Raw genomic sequence first — 25,305 nt, 5'->3', positions numbered from 1 at the left:
ATTCCACATTTTTAACCAGGAAGTTGCACAGGCAACGTTCTGTGCTCCACTGTTGGATATCTCTTTTTAGGCTAGCAGTTCCCCATTAATCAGTACTTTATGGTCACTTTTCTAGTTACAAAGCCCTTTTAAATGATTTCCATCTCTCTAATTTGACCACAAAGATCTTACAGGAGACTTTGTCAAATTCCTTTATACTATCTGGCTGCATTGTATCTATAACATTTCCCTAAGTCAATCCTTTAACAGCATACAAAAACAAAACCTCCAATAAATTTAAGAAATTTGACCTATTTTACATTAAACCTTTACTTACTCACCTGGGGTGGGGCAGAGGGTTGGTAGTGAGCAGATTGTGAAGGGGTTATAACTTCATTTTGCAGACAGTGGGGGACTCCTGCAATTGACCATCATTGCATCTAAATGTGATGTGTAGGGCTGGTGGCTGCCCAGATGCTGGGAGAAGCTGTGATCCAGAGGCTCTGAGAAACTGAAAATATGAAGCCATGGGGCTGGTGTGTGCAGTGTGCATCATTCATTGAGGAGGGAATCTGAAGCCAAGGTCCACAGTTTTTGGTCAGAGAATATTTTCCTAATGGAAGTGATGGTCTTGAGACATTCCTAAAGCTCCTTCAAAATCAGAGTGGCTGTAGGACTTCCTCCTTATAGTAAGCCAAGCCTCACTCTTTGCAATTGCTTTGTTCTTGTCCTGCTTTTCTCCTTGTGACCAACTTTGCAAGTTTATTTATTCTTCTCTCTGTGTATTAAGTATTTTAAAACTAGAGGCCCAATGTATGAAATTTGTGCAAGGGGCTTGCCCTTGAAGCCACGCTGGCTGCCTCGGCCCTCACAGGGGGCTTCGTTCAGAAGGTCATCTGGATGGTCATTCCACTGTTCATCAGTCTGGTCTAATTAGCATATTAAGCTTTTATTATTATTATTATTATAGGTAGGGCCCATATTTCTTTTATTCAGGCCAAACATTTCCAGTATCTATACTAGGAATGTTATTAACTTAGCATTATCTGAAATAAGAGAGTAACTCTCTTATGTAATGAACTTTACTGGAAAAATATAAATTTAGTATTTTATTTTAATCTTTTGTGTGTGTGTCAATAGGGTTCAATATTGTAACCCCCCCTCCACACACAAAAGTATCTTTTTAAAGATTAAAATAAGCCCAGATTTTTTTTTAAAGGTGTGAATGATATTATCCTAATTTTTCTTGATGCCAAGCCAAGATTTTTATGAAAAATGATCTAATTAGACCTTTTGGAAAAGGGGGAAATTATAATTAGTTGAAATCCTTTGCCTGAAAACATTGTTTTTTTTTTTTTGCTTCAGCCTATAATGTTGAAAACAGTTTTCTGACATTGTATATTGAAAGGAAAATAGTTAAATTCTTTTCAGTTAATGTATTTTGTAGTAGATTCTTCTACTGTGCCACTTAACCAAGATGAAAGCATTTAAAAAGTAATCTGTTTTTTTCACAAATTATTCTTTATCAAAGGAGCAGGAGACAACCAGGAGGCAGGTTGAACCAGGTGGAGGAGATGAGAGGGAGAAAGATCTCTAATGTCTTGGCTGGAACAAAGGAGCGAGGGGAATTTAAGGTGGGATTTAAATGAAGATTTAGCATTGATAAATGATGAGCCTAGAGTTAGAGTGAGGACTTTAGTTTTGGCATCACAGACAAAATAGAAAACACTGCAACTCTTTAGGTGAGAGGGAGTGAATACAATGTCAACAGAAAGAAAAAAAATGTGTGTGCTCATGAACTAAAGTGAGCCAGAAGATTAGTTGGGAGTGTGAAGTAAACTAGAAGTGAGATGTTAAATAAAGCATGTGTTTTGATTTTCATGATGGTAATGAAAAAGAAAGAAAACTAGAGAAAGTATTTGCTGGGCAAAGGAGGGAGAAGTAGTTCTATGTATGTTAATGGTACATGATGGGCTGGTTCTCGAGTAGTAGAATAAAGAATACATCTAGATTCTTTATTCACTAGGTTCAGGATTCTCAACCTGGCCCCATTGACATTTGGGCTCGATAATTCTTTATTGGGAATGCGTAGTGGAGGGGCCTTCCTATGCATTGTAAGATATTCAGCAGTAGCTTGGCTTCTGCCCACTAGAATACAATAGTATCCTTCCCACAAAGGATAATGCACAAATAAAAATGCATCCAGACATGGCCACTGTCCCCAAGGGCAAAAGTGCCCTCCTGGCGAACCATTGTCCTACCTAGACCCTTCCCCGGGCACAGCCCTTTGCCCTGTCTTTGGAGAAGCTGTACTGATGGATAGTTAACCTTTTTTTTCTGCTCACTGACTACTACCTTTGACCTCTGACAGCTAGGACAGAATGAAATAGGTTGGAAAAGGAAGAAAGAAGACATAAACTTTAAAAAGTTTTATTTATTTTAAAAAAATATAGTACATGTGTTCTGTAAACTAAAGTATGATTTACTTTAATGCAGCTATAAGAATTTTCTTGCCCTCATTTTCTGTTTGATTAGCAACTTCCTTTAGACCATTTTTCTGCTTAATTATGCTTGCTCTTTCCTCCTCTTACTTCCTGGATTTTTGCCTTTTTAATCTGCTTTGATGTTTTTCCAGTCTTATCAAATCTACATATTTTATTTTGTTGCTGCAAATCATTTTTAGAAACACGAGAGGTATTAATAGACAACAGTAAAATATCTTATTAGCAGTACATCACTTCTGTTAGCATTTTATCTTAGCTCCACATTAAAAAAAAAATCACAATTTCAAATTTAATGCCAATCATTTCAAATTTAATGCCAATTATTTACAGCGTAGTTTTAAAAACTAAGTGCACATTAAAAGCAAATTGATAACAAAGAAATGGTAAATTGAAATTATTATTTTTTTATACTTTTAAATTTTATTTTCATCAATAGGTATCATTCACCAGGACAACTATTAATTTTCTGGTTTTTCACCATTTTTATTAAGCTCTTGGAATGGCTAATTTCTTAAAAACAAATTCCTCTGTAGTGGAATTAGCATAAGCTCCCTGCTCTTCCTTACCCAGTTTTTAATTGCCCTTCTTTCTATGTTGTATGCTTTTGCTAAGAGATCTGAATCCTTACTATTTCTTGCCCATTGAGGGACAAAGGTCTGCTAGACTGTAACCCAACTGCCCTGTTACCACATTTCCAGGTGTGGCCACACACCATCATCAGGGTGTCGTCTAGGAAGATGACCACAGCCTATTTTTCCTGGTAAAAGCCTTTAAGTAGACTATGTTCACACTCTACATCACTCTGTCCAGGAGCATACCCTGGAGAAACTGTTAGGCCTGTAAGCCGGGAGACATGTTCAGGTATGCTTATAACTGTACATTTGATAATAGCACCAACCTGGACACATCCCGTTGTCTATCAACAAACAGATTAATGAAATATGATATATTCACAGACTGGACAGTCATATGGCAATAAGATGAACAATCTATAGCACTACACATCCATCCAGTGGAATCTCACAAATATATGTTGAGTTAAAAATGTCAGACATAAATGTTTACATGTAATGATGTGATTCCATTAAATAAACAAAACTAAAAATGCCTTGTTTGGGGTTACATGTCTAAGTAGTGAAACTGTGAAGTAAAGTAGTTAAACAGTCATCACCTAAGTGGGAGAGGTTTCCTTTCGGGGAAAAGGGGTGCAGGAGGAGAAGGCAATGTGTGAGACGGTTCCTAAGGCGCTGGTAGTGTTCTAGATCTCTGTCTAGGCGGCAGTTTCAAAAGCGCTTGCTTTACTGTTTTTAAAAATATACATTTATTTAATTTGTTCTTCTAGCCTATCAAATAAAAGAGTAATATGCAAATTGACCATCACTCCAATATATTGTACAAGATGGCTGCCCCCATGTGGACACAGATGGCCAGCAGGGGAGGGCAATTGGGAGGGACTTGGTCTGCATAGGAGGGCAATTGAGGTAATCAAGCCTGCAGGGGAGGGCGGTAAGGGGGACCAGGCTGGCAGAGGAGGGAAGTTGGGGGCACTGGGCCTGCAGGGAAGGGCAGTTGGAGGAACCCAGGCCTGCAGGGGGGGGGGCAGTGAAGGGCAATCAGGCTGGCAAGGGAGCAGTTAGGCATCAATCAAGCTGGAAGGGCAGTGGTTAGGAGGTGATCAGCCTGGCATACAGAAATGGTTAGGGGCAATCAGGAAGGCAGGCAGGCAAGCAGTTGGGAGCCAGCAATCCTGGATCAGGCCTAAACCAGCAGTCGGACATCCCTCGAGGGGTCCCAGATTGGAGAGGGTGCAGGCTAGGCTGAGGGACCCCCCCCCACCCCATGCACGAAATTGTATATCTGTAATTCAATAGATACATAATATCAGGCCTCTAGTCTGTATCTATAATATTTCAATAGATTTTTTTAAAAGTTCTTATCAATGCAGACAGTGTTATACAGTAAAAAAGAGAGAACTAAATATGAAGTAAAAATAATTAAAACCAAGATTGCTCCTCACATTATTCTTGCTTTGGAGTTTGTCATTATAAGAGCTCAGTTAGTACTTGTTTCTGTAAAGTGGGGGAGTTGAACCAATGGAGTCACTTCTTATTGTAATTTTCTATTTTTCCCCCCATCAGATATCACCTCATTCTGCCTTTTCTTTTTTTTCCCAAGCTTACTAGCTATTGGCCTTGAGTACAAACTATGTGAAAATTGTGAATTTGAGCAGGGAGCCATAACAACTTCTGTAGTAAACACAACTGTGAAAACAGCAGGGAGTTAGAAGGCCCTGAAATGCATCTTTGGACAGGGCCTCAGGAAAGGTTTGTTTTCGCCTCATTGACTAATCTTAGTTCTCAAATTGCTCTCTGTGGCTCTTCTCATTCTGAACTAGGTTTTGATGGTCTAATTTTTAAAACTCTTGTTCTGTGCTTTCTTGGATAACATTTTCATATAAGGCTTATAGCTTATGCTTCAGAGTTTCTCTGAGATACTGTCACTCTCTGAGGCACTGTAGCTCTCTGAGAGATTCATTGATTATTTAGGGAAATGTTTAGTCAAGGGGAAAAAAGAAAGTACATGACAATGTCTTCTGAGATAACAATTTTTCTCCTCTTGCAATGGCATACATCCTTAAAGGTCTTACAGTAGATAAATAGAGTTTAGGATTGGAGAAGATGAAGAATATTCTGAGTGCATCAGTTTTATTATTGATATATATATATAGGCCCATTAACCTTTCTCAGTGATTTCTTTTTCTAAAGATATAAGTTTAAGATAGGGTATTTACAGGAAAAATAGAGTTAGGAAAAAACTGTAGGTGGTGAAAAACAGCTTGGTCATCACTGGTGAAGCCAGGACAAAAGAGTCATGGTGTTGGAATGAAAGGAGCGCTGAACTCTCAAGGCAACTGAGCTTTGTTCTCATGGAGGCTGATGTTGAGTGAATCATGCCACCCACTCAGACTTGCTGTTGCACTTGACTGGAGCCCTAAATTAAAGCAGACCTTCATTTCTAGAAGGCCATCTCAGGTTCTCTTCCCTTCCTTTTTAGAACTCTAGCCAATTGCTCACTGTACTCTTAACTCTCCTGTTAGAATTCAACATGTTTTCAAAATTCACAAAAGCAAAATAAAGACATGGGGTCTCCTGTTCACCAAGGCCTCAACAACCCCAATTGTCACTTCACATGTTTATATTATTGCTCAGTTTCTAGCATTCAAAATTGGAATCCCTAGTTATAGAATCAGGAGAGATTAGAGATTAAAGATTAGAGATTAGAGAATTAGTATTCAGTGATTCCCGACTTGCAGGATTTGCAACCATAAGAAATTATATGAAGAAAAAAATAATAGGACTACTTGAGAAATCACTGATATATATAAGTAAAAGAAAGCAATTTTTTTATGATCGAACTCATAATCCTAAAATGCCATATAAAACCCTTTAAAGTTAAATTAAATGAGCAGAAATGTTATAGGTGAAATTAGAATATTTTGAGCATGTTTTTACTATTTAAAGCAAGCCTCAGGAAGAATTCTCCCATCAAATGTAATTTCTCTACTGTCAGATTAAGAAAACTCTTCTAACTGGACTACAGATCAATAGCACCATTGCTTTCTTAGAGACAAAAAAAAAAAAAAAAAAAAAATCAACATTAAGTTGCTGTTTATTGACTTTGGTTTTCCCTTTTGAACTGAAGACCAATGGGTCTAGACCTTGCTTTCCTTTGATCCTCATGCTTATCTATTCAGGTCACTTAGTACTGAACTCATGTGCTATCATATTCAAGAAGAGACAAGGTTTTTGACCAATCCCCTGGATTGCTTGTCACAGTGATGATGGATTTGCAATAATTCATCTTCCTCTAGTGCCATGACCTTGTGAACAGCAGCACACATTTTTAAAAGGCCTTACTGTGGAATTAAATCAAGCTAACTGATTTATATGCTTCATTCCCCTCAACATTCAACCATTGAGTGTGTTAAAAAAAAAAAAAAAGAGTGATTAGTTCAATAGTTACAGCATGAAAACTTCAGTCTGTGACTTTGATCTGCTTGAAACTTCTCAGGTATGAAGTAGAATAGTGATTATCAGACTTTGGGATGTCAGAGATCAGTGAAATTTCAGGAAACAAAAAGAGGGGATACACACAGGTCGGTTGGTCAACCTTTGATTTTGGTTAGGTGCAAATATTAAAAAAGCCCACAACCACCATTAACTTTAAGAGTCACCAAAATTTATACTAGAACTAGGGGCTCAGTGCACAAATTCATGCACTTTGGAAGAAATTGCGGGCTGCAAGGCTGCAGTAGGCACAGAAGCAGGCCTTGGATCACATTGACTCTTGTTTGAATGAAAATGTCTTCTCAATTCTATACATAAATTTTACTGTGTTCTTATATATTTTTCTAACTTTTTCTTTCATGAGAATGCTTCTAAAATTTGTCATGATGTAAGATGTTTGCTGTTAGTTTTTGAAAGTTCCACTTAGGGAAATTCTCTTCCTTTACTACTTTGCTGGGCTTTATTTCTTTTTTTGAACCATGAACAAATATTTTTTTCCTTTTTATCAATTATTTTTAAAACCTATTGAGATAATCATTTTACATTTTGATGTTATCAAATATATATGTCTTGTCCTTTATATTTTTCTTGTGACTTTTTGAATCTCTATTTTTCTTAATGTATTTACCTTGATAAGTTTTCTAATGATAAACTATACTTCCAACTGTACATGGTGCAAAAGGGCCATATATATAAAATTAGCCTTGTTTAAATAATATATTCTTTAACATTTTTGTATAAGTGAGACTTGCTTATAATTTTATTTATTTTTTTGTCTTGGTTGAGCATAAATATTTTACTAATGTAATAAAATAAGTTAGATAGCATTTTTTCTATTACCTGGGAGAATTTATATGAGAATTTATATAAGAATTTATATTATCTGGGAGGATTATCTGTAATTTAAGTTTGATAAAGCTATATGATTCCAGCTTTGTGAGAAGGTGTATATTACTTGCTCAGTTTCTTTAATGTATATTGAGCCACTGAGATTTTTAAAATCCCTTGTGGGGTTATTACTGGTAATTCAACAACAGTTCCTAGAAAAATTCCCATTTTATCACATTTTAAAGTGTGTTGGCTTTAAATTGCTGAAGGCACTTTATTATTTTGTCAAATCACAATTATATGTGATGCTATCCCTTTTCATTCCTGATATATTTAATTTGTATGCCCTTTCTTCTCATTGCTATTTATTGGAAGCAATCTTTTTTTCCTCTCTGGGAAATTGAAGATTTCTCCTTAACTTTGATGTTCTGCAATATCGCTACACTTTATGTCAATGTAATTAATTGGCTTTTACAAAATAAAGACTCATCCTTCTTAGCTTTGGAACATTCTCAACTATTATTTTTTGAGTGTTGCCTCTCCCCAGTTTCACTTTTCCTCATGTGCTCTTCAGATGTATTTTGATTCTTCTAATATGCTCTTTAAAGTCTTGTAATTAAAATTTTTTTTCAGCTCAGTTTACTTTTCTCTTCCATTGTAGAAAATCTCCTTAGATTTCTCCTCAAATTTATTCTCTTTTCTATTGTCTTAATCTAATATTAAATTTTTATTGAGTTTTTAAATATCAATGTACTATTTTATAACTTTCTGTTTTTGTTTCACAAAAAGAATTTATGTCTTTGAAGACTTTAAATGTACTTACAGTATTTTAAAATCTTCTTTTCATTGTCTGATTATTTCTTTGATGTAAGTTATGTCTTTTATATTTCCTGATGTAGACATTCTCATACATTTTGTCATTCTTGTCTATAGGCTCATTTTTTCCTGGCATTATCTTCTCTCTGAGCTGCTTCATATATGTTCCCTGGGTTGTGGAGGTTTCCCTGTGCAGCCCTGGCAGGGTTCGGGGACCTCACTGTTGCCAGGGAAGTTCTCATATTTGGCTCTGTATATTTGGACTGAGATAGTATAATGAGGCCTCCACAATCATGAGTCACAGACCTAAGACTCTAGAATCACATGGGAAACTATTTCTAACCACAGCTTGAGTGAGTGGTTTGCTTCTCAGGTCCTGTTCTCTCAGAGGAAGCCCAGACCTTTTTTTTTTTTTTTTTTTAACCACAGGGGTAGGATTTGTAACTCCAGCTCTCATCCTCATGTTGGCATTGAAATCCAGACCCTGTGACTCTGTTTACTCCCAGGTCTATGTTGCCAGACTTCAGCTCAGAAGTTACTTTGTTTCTGGCACTTGAGTATTTCTGGTTGTCCTTTTCATGCTGGCTACACCCATAAAATAAAAGTAGTTTAATATATTCTATTTAGTATCACAAATTACTTGAATGGAAGTGAGTATTTTCATGTGTACTTAATGTAGATATTCTTGCAAATATCTACAGTGTTCCCCCATATATAGACACAGAAAGAAATTACTTATTGGTCTCAACATAAAGAAAAGTTGCATTTTTTAAATAACTCGGAATGCTTCATGAATTTGCACATCATCTTTGTGCAGGGCCATGCTAATATTCCCTGTATTGTTCCAATTTTCATACATGTGTTGCTGAAGCGAGCACAAGTTGTATTTCTTACCACAAATCTTGTAATTGAATATGTCTTTAATCTATTAGCTGCTAGGTAATTTATAGACAAATTTGTTGCTCACTTCTAGCATCAATAGATACATTATCTCATACATTTGTGTGATATTTTCATTTTTCTGACTCTCCCAGCTATTAATTTTACACTTCTGTGTTGTATGAATTTTTTGTAAATTTTCTCAATTTTGTGGTAGAAGAGATGGCATATCAGTAAAGCACTTGAGTATTATCATCCTGCTAATTTATATCTGTGAATCATAATAGATTATGACCTGAAGAAGTGCCAGAACTATATTCCTCTTTGACTCAATACAGACTGAGATAGTTCCCGGATTTAGCAGGTACTCAGTAAAGGCTGATAGGGTGAAGGAATGAAGCACTGAGAGTATGTCATTCAGTATAAGGCTTTACTTATTCTTCCCTTTCCTTTTGTGTGTCAGGAAGGCAGCGCATCCGTCTGATCGCAGAGGAGAATATCAATGCTTGTGGAGATGCATTCTCATTTCCAGAGCAAACCAAAAAAATCCAGGCTCACCATCAAACTCACGGAGCCTTCTTTCTCAGGTATTTTCATTGTAACATTGATTTGTTCGTCATTCATTCAAAAAACAATTTTTAGAAAATTACGATGTACTTTAACACTATTCTAGGCCTTGAATACACAAATATGAACAAGACATAGTCCTTGTCTCAAGGATCTTCCAGTTTAGTGAATGGAGGAACACATGCTGGCAGTATTTTAAACCACATTGAGAATCTGGGTTGGCAGGTATGGCCTGCTCAGAAGCCTGAGAGTGGGCACAGATGGAAGAAGCTGAGGGAAGAAGGCAATTGTGTTCAACTCACTATACAGGAAAGCATCAAACTGGGTCAAGACCAAGACAGAGTGCAAGGGAATGAAATCCTTGTGTTAGGAACTGGTTGGCATCAGGTCCTTGAATAGAGTTCAGAGTTCTAAAAGTAAGAGTTGAAAAGCTGAGTGTTAAGAAAGAAATGCAATTATTTTAGCAAGTTTCATAAGGCAAAAATAGGGTGTCAGGGGTCAGCAAGATGCCACAGGGCATGCAAGGTTGAAGCTGAAATGAATCTTTGGAATATTAATGCAGGCACAACTGTCTTTCATCTGGGCCTGCCTCTCAGTTTTACGTGCTGTTATGGATTGAATTCTGTTCCCACAAAATTCTTACATTGAAGCCCCTGACCCATGATGTGACTGTATTGGGAGATGGGCCTTTATGGAGAAAATTCAAATGAACTGGGTAGGACCCTAAGCCAGTAGGATTGGTGTCTCTTTACGAGGAAGAGATACAGTGATGTGAGCACAAGCAGGAAAAAAAGCACAGTCATCTGCGAGTTGAAGGGAAAGGCAAGAAACCAGCTTGTTGATAGTTCGATCTTGGACTTCCAGCCTCTAGGATTGTGAGAAGCTAGGTTTCTATTTTGTTATGACAGCCTGAGGAGATGAGTACACATACTCTTCTTAAAATAACTCTAATCTGCATCTGATCCTAAGTTAGTCCTTATATCACCTACAGTTTGTACTTAGTCAAGCTTTTGTATGATTACCAATATTCACCAAAATGTACTTTTCAAAAAGATATTTTACATCATATTCTTGCCTTCTTTCTGCTCTAGGCAGGAAGTGGGTATAGCATGGTCTGAGGTCACGGCCCCAGACCATCTGGGGGCCAGCTTCTAGATCTATGCAAACCCTGGAAGCATTTAACTGCTTATAGCCTCCCAGTAACATGAAGGAAACCTTTAACATTCCATTTTACACAATTTACTTTTTACTTTGCATTCCTGCTCTTTACCTTCCTTATCCCTCTATTTTTTTTTCTCCCTTTCACCACCCAAATATTTATATTTGTGAGCTAAGGAGAAAATATTATTCTCCAATCTAGCAATGGATGCTTTGACATATATATAAGTTGTTTATATTTCTTTTTTTCCTGACCCAGATCAGTAATCTGCATCCCTATAACAATGACTTATTAATCCTCACTCTTCCTCTGGATCTAGGAAATGTGAAATCCTCCTTCCACCTAGCAGTTCTTCCAATATCTGAATATAATCACATGATATATCAACTGTGCCTCAATAGAACCCATATTTTCCCATCCTGGCCAAAAAATGTCATGAGAGACTTAATTATGTGCCTAGCTGAAAGTTAGATGTTAATTCACTTGAGTTAAATTCAGGTTACAGAGATGTGTGGGGCCCTTGAGAATAATGTCATACTCCCTTAGCTGGTGTATACCTCATTCTCTGGCCCTGATCCATCCTAAATGTGCTGCTACTTCCACAGGTGCTTGTACTTTAAGAACGAGAGGCTGGAACTTTCCACTCCCTGGGAGTGATTATTTCAAAATATTTCCCTTTATTGTGCCATGTGTTTCCACATTGTTATGCCTTTGCATATGTTGGTCCTTTTACCTAGACTATCCCCCCTTTTCACTCTTATTCTTCAAAATTGAGCTCAAATCTTATGAAACATATTCCTCGACTCCCTCAGCAGGAGTTCATTGCTCTCTGCTCCCCAGGCTAGACACGTCTGCCTCCTTTCTACTCTAATGTAAGTGTCTGTAAGGTTTTTAAGGGCAAGGGCCATGGGTTTTTAAATTTTTGTGTTCTCAGTACATTAAGCTCATTAATTGATTTGGCCCTTAATAAATACTTGTGGGGCACATGACACTTGGAGAATGAAAACACACTCAGCTAAAGCTTAAAAGCCAGAAACAGTCGGAAGACAGTGCAACAGAGAAAAAGACAATAATGGAGGAGGTTGCCAGTAATACAGGAGAAAATCTTTGGGAACAAAACTACTGACCAGATGATTCTGTACCCATGCACGGAGTGTTCAAAAGGAAACTGGTTAAATCAATCCCAAAGTATGTCCTGGCAATGGCCATGCATGTGTATGGTACAGCGGCCTCCCACACACCAGCACTTGCTTGCACATTGCCTGTCTATGAAGTTGGTACTTGATAGGACTTTGAGCTCTGCTTCCCTGAATCGTTCACCACCAGGGTGGGAAGTCTTTGACCCCTGTCCTCTAAGTATCAACACATGTACCTGTTTTATGATAGCCTAATGTGTACTTCACTGTGGCTGAGATTAGGCTAATTGTTATTTATCTTATCTTATATTAAATAGCCTTCTTCTTCGATTTCTCTTCATGCTGACTTTCTCTTTTTTCATCATGATTTCCTCTCTTCCTTCCCTCAAATGATTTTTCCCTCTTCTTTTTCATCCCTTTCCCCCCTCTTTAAATTCATTTAGATCAACACTTTTTACTAAGAAATCAAGATGCAATTCATCGATTTCAGTGCTCTTGGGTATGTTTCAACAACTGCCACATAGGAAATTCTTCTTGACCATCTTCTGCTACCTTCTTGCTTTATTTGCCTACCCAAGTTATAAAGGAAGAGAACTTCCTTTACTATATCCAACTAACTAAATAAAATAATCAATACTCATGTTCCAGAATAATATCACAGGCCCTGGGAAGATAAAAACAAATAAGGATGATTTCCTTCCATTAAAAAATATGATCAAAACCAGATAGCTAGACAGGAGGCAACACCCTCAGAGCAGCCAAAGGCACAGATAAATCATTCTCTCACCATCTCCTTGCTCCTACCTAGCTGGCAGGCCTTCTGTGTAGGTGGTAAAGCTGCCTTTAGGTGATACAACATGAAGACCAGGTGATGTATACTGAAAACAAGGACTTCTCTTTTCTCTTCTCTGTACTCAATAAAAGCTTCTAGTTTAGGACTACAATCGGGTGGCACAATTGGTCTGTGAAGGGAAGGAGTGGGAAATTGTATTCAACAGGTAGCTAATTAAGAGCTATAGAATACTTGGTACATGTGATTTGGACCAACAGATCCTTACAGATAGTGTGCTGGGGGAGAGGTATGGTGAAAGAGAATGGGATGTCGGGTGTGGGAAGGAGAGCTCTACATGGAACCAAATAGGGAGATGTCCTTTGGAACTTTTCTGCCTCATTCTGAGCTTGGGATAGAGTATGCCATTGCTCCACCATTTCAATTATTACCCTGAAACACATGGTATACCTCCCAAATACAGATATGAGTTATTATACCTCACAAATACAGATATGAATCATTATAACAATGGCATGATATTTGAAATGGAACCACAAACTAATTGGACATAATTTGAAAAACTTTGAGATTTCAAAGGTTGGTGAGGGTGAAGAACAATGAGAGTGAGGATATTTTTATATTATTGAAGAAATCTAAATTAGTACATTACTTTGGAGAGCATTGGCAACATTTGGCAACTCATAGCATTTGACCTATACATGTCATTGCTAAATTTAAACCTCAAAGTAGGGGTTAGCCAACTAAAAAAAGTTTCAGAAAAGGAAAAAGGCCAAATAATAAATGTTTCCAGCTTTACACATTATACATTTTCTGTCACAACTACTGAACCCTGCCACTGCAGTGGGAAAGCAACCATAGACAATGAGCATGACTGTGTTCTGATAAAGCTTTTTTATAGGAACAGATGGCAGGCCAGATTGGGCCAATAGGTACAGTTTGCTAACTCCTACCCTAAAGAAACACTCAGTCTTATACCCAAAGATACATGTACAAGTATGTTCATAACAGCATTGTTGGCATTAAAAAAATTAGGAACAACTGAAAATCCATCAGTAGAAGAATGAATTGTTATATATATGTGCAATATAATATTATAGCAGAATAAATGAATAAACAAGAATACTCTTTATTTTGTTTAAGTCTCACAAGTGTAATGTTCAAGCAAGAAGAATACATTCAATATAATATAATTTATTAATAGTTTCAAAATATACAAAACAATTATACATATTGCTTTGAGATATTGACACATGTAGTAGAAGTATAAAGACATTTTTGAGAAAGAAACACCAGATTTAGGATGATAATAACCCCTGGCAGAGTGTAAGGATAGTGGTCAGGAAGGGGTGCAATTTAATTGCAATTTAATATTTTGTTTCTTAAGCTCATGGAGAATGAACAAATGTTAGCTAAAGGAGTGCTCATTATACTGTATCCTAAACCTTTTTGCATGACTCAAATTTAAAAAATTCCTAAGGTTTTTAATTTTGAAAGCCTTTGTGTTGGCTTTAGGTCTCGACCTCTTATTGATACACAATTACCTTGAGTCTTGCTGCCTCATTCAGTGATGTGGCCCACATGCTTCATAATGGGACCTGTTTGATAGCGCATTTCACATGAGAACACTTGTGCTGGATAATGAAAATGCTTTACATTTGGCCTTGATCTTCCAGCAACACTGATTTGTGATAGGCTGCTATGGAAAATAGCTGGTTGAAGGGAGAAAGGGTTATCAGGATTTCGTTTTGTTTTTCATTTATTTGTCTTTAGATACTTTACCATTACTCCAGTTTCTTGTCCAGATTCCATGGTTTCTAAGTGATTCTCTGTTCTATTTTAGTCTCTTTGAACAGTCTAGTAAGAGATTTGGCAACAATTTTTGTCCTTTATTTCACATCTTAGCTGGATGAGTTTAGATCATCAAGTCTCCAAGTTAGGTGACTTTCTAGTTCTCCAGGGAGGATAGGAGAAATTGGAAATGCCTTCCACATGGGGAATTGATTAAGTTCACATTTTTCTCACACTGGAAAGATGCTGACTTGGATTCAACAGTCATGATATGAGTCAGCTGCAGCTGGGAACATATCGTCCACTTGCCGTGAGCTGTCCCATGCTTTGGAAAGATGACAGACTGACAGGGCAAGAGAGAGGTGTTGGGTTTGTTTTAGTGTTAAGGAATTTTGTCCATGAAGACATGCCTTGGACTACCACTCATTTTGCATGGTGCTTTAGCACAGCTGTCTGGGAAGGACTCTTGTTTGTGTCTCTACTGGGCATATAAGACAGATGGTCTTTGAACTTGATAGAAGTGAAATATTCAGGACAAAGATTCTAGCTGACTGATAGTTGGCATACAAGCAAATACCATCAGAGCATCTCTCTCATATGTAGACTCTAAGGGCAGAGTGACAACAAAGACTATAAGCATATAGTTTGCATTGGTTGTTCTAAAATAGTGAGAACTCATTTCAGTGTGAATTGGCCAGCATTTACACAGCACATTGCATTCTATTTTCTCCACAGTTGTTCACTGTCATACATTTCTGATCCAAAATGCAAAGTGGCCCAACAAATGTGGAACACATTGACCTGATCTTCCCACTAGGGAAATAGCATTACAGGAAAGATAAAATTATTAGATTGGGGCTTTTGTGGGAAATTGAATATTTTTGGATTTATAAGGAAGAGTAGTCTCCTGCCTCTCTCAAAAGAAATTTATCTTCATTTTTTAAAATTTGGGACTAACAAATGTATTTTTCCAACAAATGTCACTTTGATGTTTAAGGAATTTAATGCAGTTCTATAATGACATTTTATAATTGGTATGTAAATGATAAAACTAAACACTTTCTCAAAGTTGATAGATATTTCTATATTATATGTAGTTCAATACCACCTATGACTTACTAAATTGCATTTTTATTATAATTACTAAGGTAGACAATTTAGTTCATTTCTTAATTGAAAGATCACAGAATCTGAATTAATGAGATTTGTACTCAAGAAGTTTTTCTCTAACAAACTTAGCATTTAGGACCTCCAACAGCAATGTTTTAATTAATTCTAAGCAAGCAGTTTTAGATAACTACTGTGTGCAGACACTATGCAATATTGTGGGAGAGGGAATACAGTAACAGAGACTTCCATAGCTATATTGTTGTTTTTTTAATTATGTCTTTTAAATTTTCAAAACTATTTTTATAAAGGACATTTATTTTTATAAAGGACATTTAAACTATAAACCATGCTTCTGAATCTTACAAATAGCAACTGCCCCCAGAAGAATGAAAGTTTATTAGCTAAATTATGTTGTAGAAAAAAATTGGAGTAATAGTGAGGAGACTAGCATTTTCTTTTTCTTGTTACAAGAAATTTTATTTTAGGTTGGTTTTGGCTTTGATTTCCCAACTGGTTGACCATAAAAGTCTAGCTCTGTGGCTGGAATGAGAAGCAGAGATAATTTTGGAGGAAGCTGTGGCTATTCTTGGGGTTGAGGTGGGATGAATGGGAATTTATTTTTTTTTAGTTGGGAAGGAGAGTAAACAGGCAAAACACTGTCCTCTGGACAGATGTCAGCCCCTTAAAGAAATACCCCGATAGAGGCAATGTGCCTTTTTTCACAAGGGACTTGACTGGAAAGAATGAGAGTAGGAGGAGAAAAAAATGACCAATTCTCTGTGAAAACAGAACTTTTTAAGGGACTGTCTTTCACTATGGCCTGCTTTATATGTTAAATGAAAACTGTGTATTTCTTGATGCTGTTATTCAGATCAAACGAGACAATATGAACTTGCTTTAAAATCCAAAGCTCTGTACATATATAAATTAATGTTGTGAGGAACTTTAATGAGACTCATGGTTAACTCTATAAACATTTGCCATTTCTGATGTTGGTAGTACTTTGCCAAGGTTCATTTAAGGATCTGTGTTTTTTTTTGTTTGTTTGTTTGTTTTGTGTGTGTGTGTGTGTGTGTGTGTGTGTGTGTGTGTGTGTGTGTTTTGGGGGGGGAGCAGCTGGCGATATAAATTCTGTGCCCATTTTCTTGTGAAAGAAAAGCATAAAGGAAAGTGAATTAAATTTGGCAAGATCTCACCAGTGGATAATTACCAGAATCAGCAATTCCAGATTGGTAGATTATTCTGATCACAAGCTATTACAAATTTAGTTCTTCTTACATAAGTTTGTGTTATGTCATATGAGAATCTCTTTGGATAGTCTCTTCATTCTCTCTTCTATTTGGTTCAGGTGGGGCTCACACTATCTAGCTCTAGGGGAGAGGATGTATCTTAAATCTGCTTTATGAGTGTCCCACTTGTCCTTGACCACATTGGTTTAGAGTTAGGAACAAGATGAGCCAATCAAAGTTAATAAGAGAAATTTATGGATACTATCTACAGAGATTGCTAAACTGGTTTAGATCTTTTCCATCTTTTTACAGAGACTTGACTGAGAATAAAGCAGATACTGAGGAAAATAGGGCTGTGAAAAGAGAGACACAGTGTCCTAATGATAATAGGTATGACCCCAGATACAACTATCCTGAAGCCAGATTCAGCTCTTACATATCTAAATATGTGTGAACAATTTTATTTTTGTGGCTAATTTACTTTGAGATTTTTTTTGTTTGTTCATTTTCTTCTCTTCTTTCAGTTCTTTCATTTTCATTTTCCTTTCCTTCCTTTGATTTTTATCCTTTTTTTTCCTTTTTTCCCCTCTCTTTCTTTTCCCCTTCCTTTAAAGGTTTTTCATAAGAAACTATAACAAATAGAGTTAGATCATAACAGGCCTTGAAAACTAGGATAATAGTGTTAAACTTTATCATCTATACCCTAAAGTTTTATTTTTAAATTTAGAAATGAATAGCATGATAAGAGTTGTACAATAGGATGATTTTTAAAGTAGAGGTACTTAACAAATGAAGAAAGAAAATAATATATACATGAAGAGCAATTAGAATGTTGTCCAACCGACAAGGAAGAGTTCTTGCTTTGTGGTACAATGGGACATCTAAATCGAGATGATCTAAAACTGGGGAGAAGTTCAAGGTGGAGGTATGGCTTTGAGATTAATAAACATATAGGTGGTGATTCACGATATGCATATCTTCACTACCCAGGCATAGTATGTAGAGTGAGAAAGGACTGGAAAAGAATGCCCAGAAAACCCAGTGTGTAAAAGGAAGGTATAATAGAAGGAAGCAAAATCAGGACAATATGTTCTCGTGAAATTAGGGAAGAGAATGTTTGAGGGAGTAGAGTAGATTTCACAAAAGAAAACATAACTGACACATAGTATATGCTAAAAATGCTATCTATTATTATTACTGAAGAGAAATTAATAGCAAGGAGCTTTATTAACATGGCATTTAAGTCAACAGGGCATAAAGTGAAGGTGCAAAAGGGGAACCAATTGTCAGAGCTAGGTAAAAAGCTTTAAGTGCATACTTGCTGTTATTTGATAGTACAAACTACTTCACAATAAATAAAAGACACCTGCAATGCAATAAAATGCAGATGTAGTAACATGCAGCCGAAACACGGAACAACAGAGCCTATTTTATAGTCTGTTTTTCGCCGATATCAGGGATGACTCTACTCCATGTAACCATGACTCTCACTTAGGCAGGAATGCACATCTCATGAGAGTTTACTAAGTGAGAAAGTTTAGAATATCCACAAAGTGAATATGAATCATTTCTATTTTATTGTTATTTGGTGTCATTCTCAAATATTAAATGATATTAAATATTTTCTGGTCAGGATCAGAATTAAAATGATTAAAATAGCAATTCTCAGATGATTACCATAAGAAAAATAGAGAAAATGTCTTTCTTGAAGCTAAGTTAATATAATTATTTGTATGAGTCTCAGATAATGCCTTATGGAATTGATCTCTGAGACAGTTACTCCTATCATAAAAGCAAAAAAGTAAAAAATTGGTTTTGCTCTCCTACAAAATGTTGGGCTAAAGGGACAGAGATTCTGGCCCTATTCCCTTTGGAATCATGGAGTAGGAAAAATATAAGGAACTCTCATTCCTTACAGAGACATGAAGATCATAACCAAAGCATCAATTACCTTTTGAAGATATTTTACAATAATCACTATTTTCCCTGGCTGATACAGTTGATCCTCATTATTTGTGGATTTGGTTTTTGTGAATTTGCCTACTTGCTAAAAATTTTACTTGTAGCCCAAAATCAATTCTCACAGCACTTTTGTGGTTGTTAGCGGGCAAGTGCAGAGTGTAGAAAAGTTCCCAGCTGAGGTCGAGTGAGGCAACGTTCTGCCTTCTTGTCTCAGTCTCATGCTGTAAACAAGTGTCCTTTTCATGATCTATTTAGTGCACATTTTCCACATTTTTGTGCCTTTCATTGGTGATTTCACTGTTAGAAATGGCTTCCAAGTATAGTGCTGAAGTGCTGACCAGTGTTCCTGTGTGCAAAAAGACCTGTGGGGGGAAAAGATGTGTGTTAGATAAGTTTCTTTCAGGCATGAGCTATAGTCTGGCTATGGTGAGTGCAAGTTAGGGAAGGGGCAAGTGGGGAAATATTGGGGGAATATGATCTGTTAGTACATCCACGGTTCTCTTCTGGAAAAATGAATACTAAAACTACAAAATAAATCCTACAAAGATACTCTTTCTTTTCTAGGTTGCCCTCTCATGTTCATCCTCCCTACCCACCTCACCGAGATTTGGGTCTCTGCCCAGAATGTGTTCCTCCAGGATGGCAATCCCCGCAGGCAAAGTGTGCCATGTAGGTGGCATATTCTGCAGCCTCTCCTTACCTAGCGGAGTAGGTAAGACTGGCTAAAGTTACAGCCTTCATCATCTGGGGGTTCTTGTTTTCTCAGGAGATTTTGTTTTTCCAGGTCAGTCCTGTTGTCTCTAGGTTGCTCAGCCACTGGGCTGGCAGAACTTGTCACCTGGGATTACCCTCTTGGGCCTCACAATGCATTGCTTAAAGCAGTAGACAATGTGGGTTTCTGAGAGTCAAGAAGTCTCTGAGCTGCTCATGTTGGGCTCCGGGGGAAAACAGGCTGAGGCAGACTCTGTCTTTTCAGGTCCTGTGTGGTTCTATTCAATGGACCCTCTCTGGTTTCTGAGACAATCTATGCCCTCACTAGCTTCTAGATTAGTAGCTTTATGAGTGCTGGCTATCAGGTAATACCTGTCTTTCCCTCAAGCAAAGCAAAAAGGATGGTACCAGTGCCCTTCATTTTATAGAAGTTCTGGGACTGGGCAATACCCTTCATGGGTTTGCTGGTCAATTGGATATGAGTTGTTAGAAAAGTTGTGGGGGGGATCACTAACATTGGAGAGAGAAAAAATGAAACTTGAACAATTAGGGGAGGGGAGGTGATGGGTTTGGGTAAAAAGGAATGTAATCATTCTGAACTTGGCCCAGGTGGCAATATTCTCTATCAATAAAGGATTATAGGCAATGGGTTAAGCAGTTAATGGGTTAACTAGTAGAAGAAGGCAGGAAGGAGTCCAAACAGATTTACCAACCATTAGGGCAAGGTGTTTTGTTGTAGCAGCAAAGTCCTGTCCTTTTGAAACCTGACCACTCAAAGATTGCTTCATAATTACTCCATTTCTTTTCTTTTGGGGGCTCCTTTTTCAGATACCAAATACTTTCTTAAGTGACAGCATTTCTCATTCATACTAAGGGAACTAAGAAAACACATTTGTGTCCTCACTTGAACCAGAGTTAAAAAACACACACACAAAAACAGCGGTCTTCCTTCCTGCATAGTGGGCATGATGACAGCTGTAGGAATCAGAGAGAGGGCGTGGGGGAAATTGGGGTTCCTCATACACCCACTTCTTATTTTTGTTTCCAATCCAATTTCTGCTGAAATCTTAAAGGGCTTTTGGTTTGATTTTAAGTGGCAAAACATTCCTTCCAAGTTATAATGCTAAGGAGAAGTCAGAGGTATTCTGGGCACGTCAGATTTGGCCCAGCCTCAGGGCAGGAGCATTTACCTTACGGGACCTTGTCTGGTTAGGGCAAGTCCTCATCTGCTGCTGCGAGGGATCTTCCTACTCACTCAGGAGTGTGGGGCTCAGCGCACTTGGCTTTGGGGCTCAGCCAAGGATAGAATCTGGGACTGGCACTGCTAGTGAAGAGGGCTTGGCTTTCTTGGCAGAATTCGCTGCACAGTGGGTGAATTATTTGACCTTTTAGCTGGCATGGGCACGCTGATCTTACACACCTGATATCAAGGTTTCAGAAATCTCTGTAAGACATTTCCCCCCTGTGCCCTATATTTGAAAGGAAACGTTGTCCTAAAATATTAAAATAAAAAAAGTTAAATTTAGAACAGGGGTGGATTTTATTTTTTGGTGGTAAAGAAAAAAAATACTAATCTGAAAGTTTGGAATTTGGAGAAAAGTGCTAAACTCTTTGAGTAAATGTGTGTGGATACAATTTTGTTGGTAATTGGGTATGTCCAAGTCTAAACTCAGACACTTTACTCAGATAATGGATGTGGTGTATCTCCATAGGATAGCTATGTTATTTTCAGTATGGTGTTAGATTATTTTGATCATTCAAGCTGGTGCATTCATTCGGTGTGTTGTAATGAGCTCTTTCTCATCCATACTCATGTTTTCCTGTGTTCTGAATAACATTTATGTCCCAAGAAATGCTCATTGATATTCTTTGTTGGAGGGAAAGAGCATGAAAAAGGACAGCCCATAGTTACCCTAAATTTGAGAAATTCTGGGTTAAACAAAAATTAAACAAATTTCTTTCCAGAAAGATTTCTCCAAAGTCTTTAATATGCCCTCTCTATATTTTAATCGCTTACTCCCCTGGCTCCAACCCTTTTGGGGTAAATATTTGTTAATATTATTCAGAATACTTTTCCTGTAAGAAATGTTGGAAAACGCTAGTTGGTTCTAAGGAGACAATGAGGTAAATTTAATTTAATCATAAACAGAGGGATTTAAGCTCACACCAGATGGCTGTGAAAGTAAAGCCCTGGAGCAACTGTTAACGCCTTTCTCAGAAGGTCCCAAGAGAAAGACATTGATTTGTCTCAGATGACATTATATATTCTTTTAAAGAAGGAGGAAAGTGAACCCATGCAGAGGACCCATGGAGGACCCTGCAATTTTCTGGTTTTAAGATGCAATTTTTTAGAACATTTCATCAATTAATCTATCTTTGTCTGAAAAGGTTAGAGAACCAAATCTTAGAAAGTATCTTTGTTATCTACTATTGAGTAACAATTTCACCAACATGTAATTGGTTAAAACCACAAATATATATATCATCTCACCGTTTCCATAAATTGGAATTCAGAAGTGAGGTAGCTGGATTGCTCTGGCTGAGTCTTGGGAAGTTGCAGTCAGGATAGAGGCTGAAGTAATCTTAAGGCCTGACTGGGGTGGAAGGCCTGCTTCCCGTGTGGCTCACCTATCTGTCTGTTGGCAGGTGGTCTCAGTCCCTCACTTGGGCCTCCTTAGGCTGCTTTGGTGGCTTCACGACATGATAGCTGGCTTACCCACCAGGAATGATCTGAGTGAGTGAGAGAAGAGGAAGCCTTGTGCTTTGGACACCTTGTCTCTGAAGCTGTATACTGTCACTTTTGCTTTATTATACTTGATAGAAGGGAGTCACTAAGTCCAGCTTACACTCAAGGGAGGAGAATTGTCATCATCTCTTCTAAGGAAGAGAATAAAAGAATTGTGGATATATTTTAAAGCCACCTCAAAATATTTAAATATGAGATGAGGAGAAGGGGCAAGCTAGGGCAGTGCCTGATTATTTAGTTCAGCATCTCATCACCATCATCAAGGATCCAAGTTCTGCCATGCTTGCTATACCTGTTTTACCATGTGTGCTACCTTGGCTTTGTACCCAGGTGAGCTCCCAGCATAGCAGCAAAATGACTGCACAAATACTGGCTAGCATGTTCAGCCACAATATCCAGCAAGACTTTTGGATTGTGTCCTCCTTATGACATGATGTTTGAGTAAGGAAACCTTCCCTGGCAACCATCAGTGGCTTCCTGTCCTGACTCTCTTATCAGAACTGTGTTACATATTCAAGACTAAACCAATCCCAAGCAAGCAGAGTGGAAATGCTATGAATGACTTCCATAGATTTAAATGAATTCCTGAGCTAGGAATCAGGACACTCGTCCAAAGATAGACACACAAATAAATTAGTGTACCCTTTACCAGAAAGAGAGAGAAATGGCTCCTGGGTTGACAATAAACAGGTAGCTAACTGTGTGGATCCTTACTTTCCTTCCATATGGTTTTCAATGACCATGCCCTATATGCAGGGTAACATCACCTTTTTTTTTTTAATTTTTAATTTTTTTTGTAATCCTCACCCAAGGATATTTTTCCATTGATCTTTTAGAAGAAAGTGAAAGAGAGAGGGAAAGATAGAGAGGAACATTGAAATGAAAGAAACACATCAATTGGTTGCCTCCTGCATGCACCTTGGCCAGGGCCCGAGCCAGGGAGGAGCCTGTAACTAAGGTACATGCCCTTGACTGGAATTGAACCCAAGACCTTTGGTCTGGAGGCTGATGCTCTATCTACTGAGCCAAACCAGCTAGGGCAACATCAACTCTTTTGTAGAACATAAAATCTTATACTTCAATCAGAAGAAAAAGTTCAGGAGCCCCTCAGTAGCTCTTGATATAAAACTCATTCTAGTTAAAACATGTAAAAAATTTTTTTCAGAAAATGTGATCTCTAAATGAGTTTTTAGCAATATTAAGCTCTGATGGGAGAGAGGGGTTAGAGATTAAACTAAACTCACCACTTATATGGGAACTATGATAATGCTTGGGGTTAAGGTAAAATGACTGCATTTCTTCTACTTCGGTGTTAGTAACATGTAGACTGAAATTTGTCCTTATGGGAGCCTAACATTTAAAAAGAAGTCTTGAGCTGGACCTGTATATTAAATGGCCTAGTGATAAATTGGTTGTCTTAGATTTTATTTCCCCTTCGTGTCTCACTCTCTGCCCTCTCAGTGTGCTTGCTACACTAGAGCCCTGCCTGAGGCAGGTGATTGAGGGCCAAAGGCCTCAAGGCTCTCCCCTCTCTATGCTCCTGGGACCTGGCAGGGTGATTTCAGCATTGCTCCCCCAAATCTATCTCCCCAGCGATGTGTCACGTCTCAACTTTACTGTCTTAGTCATTTCATGGAAGTTTTATAGTTGCAGGGGAATAGAAGGGAGAGGCAAAAGCAAAATTGTCTGCTTATTTTAGGAGGAAAGCTAAATTTGCTCAGTCCAAAGGAAGTTGGTTAGGTTCTTTGTACTTAATAGGTTTCATTTATTTAATCATTCATTCATTTCACTCACTAAATAAGTCTATCTGAGGGCTTTAGTTTCCTACCATTCAGGGGGCAAGTGAATGATTGGGAGTGGAAAACATTGTCACACAGGAATTGAGTAACGTAGGCATTCCAGTACACAGAATTAGTTCCGTAAGGATTTTGCCTGCCCTGAAACTGTGTAAAGGTTACTGTGGAGATTGCCCATTTCCTATAGAATGCTGTGCCAATTGTCCCCATGTTAAGAGAAAGAAAGCAAGACGTCTTTTGAAAATCATTTTGACAATAATGTGGAAATCTAGCTTAATATAATATTTGTAGCCAGCACAATCTTTTTAGAGCATGTGGTAAGGAAAGGCCACACCTCTGCACAGGTGGTTTGCAGGTGTTGGTTTCAGAGGCCCAGACACTGGCTGTGAGGTAGATGAAGGACTGACTCAGTGACTCCCCAACCCATTGGCTCCCGTTTGAAATGCTTTGGCAAAACTCTTTGGTATCATAATGTTGCCTCTTTTTGAATTATATATTTACTCTAAGTAACTTAGCACTTCATAAAATATTAATATCATCTCACAATTAAGTGCAGTATTTTCCCAAGATTAATTTAGAACTAAAGTCATTGTAAGGCTCCCTAAGAACTTCAACTACTAATAATGACAGTAGAAATAAATGAATAATCTAAAATATTAGCACCATTTGTTAAATGATTCTTTTCCTTTTGTGGAGGGAGTAGGAAGAAGAACATTACCCACTGTATCATATTGGCCTTGATTTGCTCAAACACTCTCTCTCTCTCTCTCTCTCTCTCTCTCTCAATATCGATATATATATTAATGAATAGTGGAAATATGCATACAATGATGTGGAGTGCCAAGTTTAGATATGCTCTGGAATAGGTGTTTGTTGTAATTTTTTTTTTCAACTGGGACACACAGATACATCCCAGGAGGTATATGAAGATTTTTCCAGTGAGTAAGTTGATACAATTTTAAGAAATAAACTTTCATTCATTAACTTATAAATATATGTTTTTCTAAATTGGCCAATTAAGAATGTGTCTCTGGTCTATGGGTTCTCTCTTCCCATCTCCCTTTTATGGTTGCTTTCCTTCCACTTCACTTGGATTACTCAGGATTGAACCATAAAAACACCAAAGGGACAATTTGAAGTTTCACAGATCATAAGGGTGTGATTTCTTTTAACTACTTAAATTTATGAGAAAAATTCTAGATATTAAAAATGTGTGGAATGTAGGTAGTTTGCAA

The 25,305-nt window shown here is 37.5% G+C and overlaps 1 non-coding gene across 1 annotated transcript; it reads right to left on the bottom strand.

Moving 5' to 3' along the window:
* Positions 1-8,966: 8,966 nt before the first annotated feature.
* Positions 8,967-9,072, bottom strand: LOC118703972. The gene has a single exon (XR_004983213.1). It is a non-coding gene; the product is annotated as a U6 spliceosomal RNA (small nuclear RNA).
* Positions 9,073-25,305: the final 16,233 nt, after the last annotated feature.

This window comes from Pipistrellus kuhlii, unplaced genomic scaffold (assembly GCF_014108245.1).
Source record: "Pipistrellus kuhlii isolate mPipKuh1 unplaced genomic scaffold, mPipKuh1.p scaffold_m20_p_4, whole genome shotgun sequence".
Taxonomy (NCBI): Eukaryota; Metazoa; Chordata; class Mammalia; order Chiroptera; family Vespertilionidae; genus Pipistrellus; species Pipistrellus kuhlii.
This window is presented reverse-complemented; position numbering and strand designations above follow the sequence as displayed.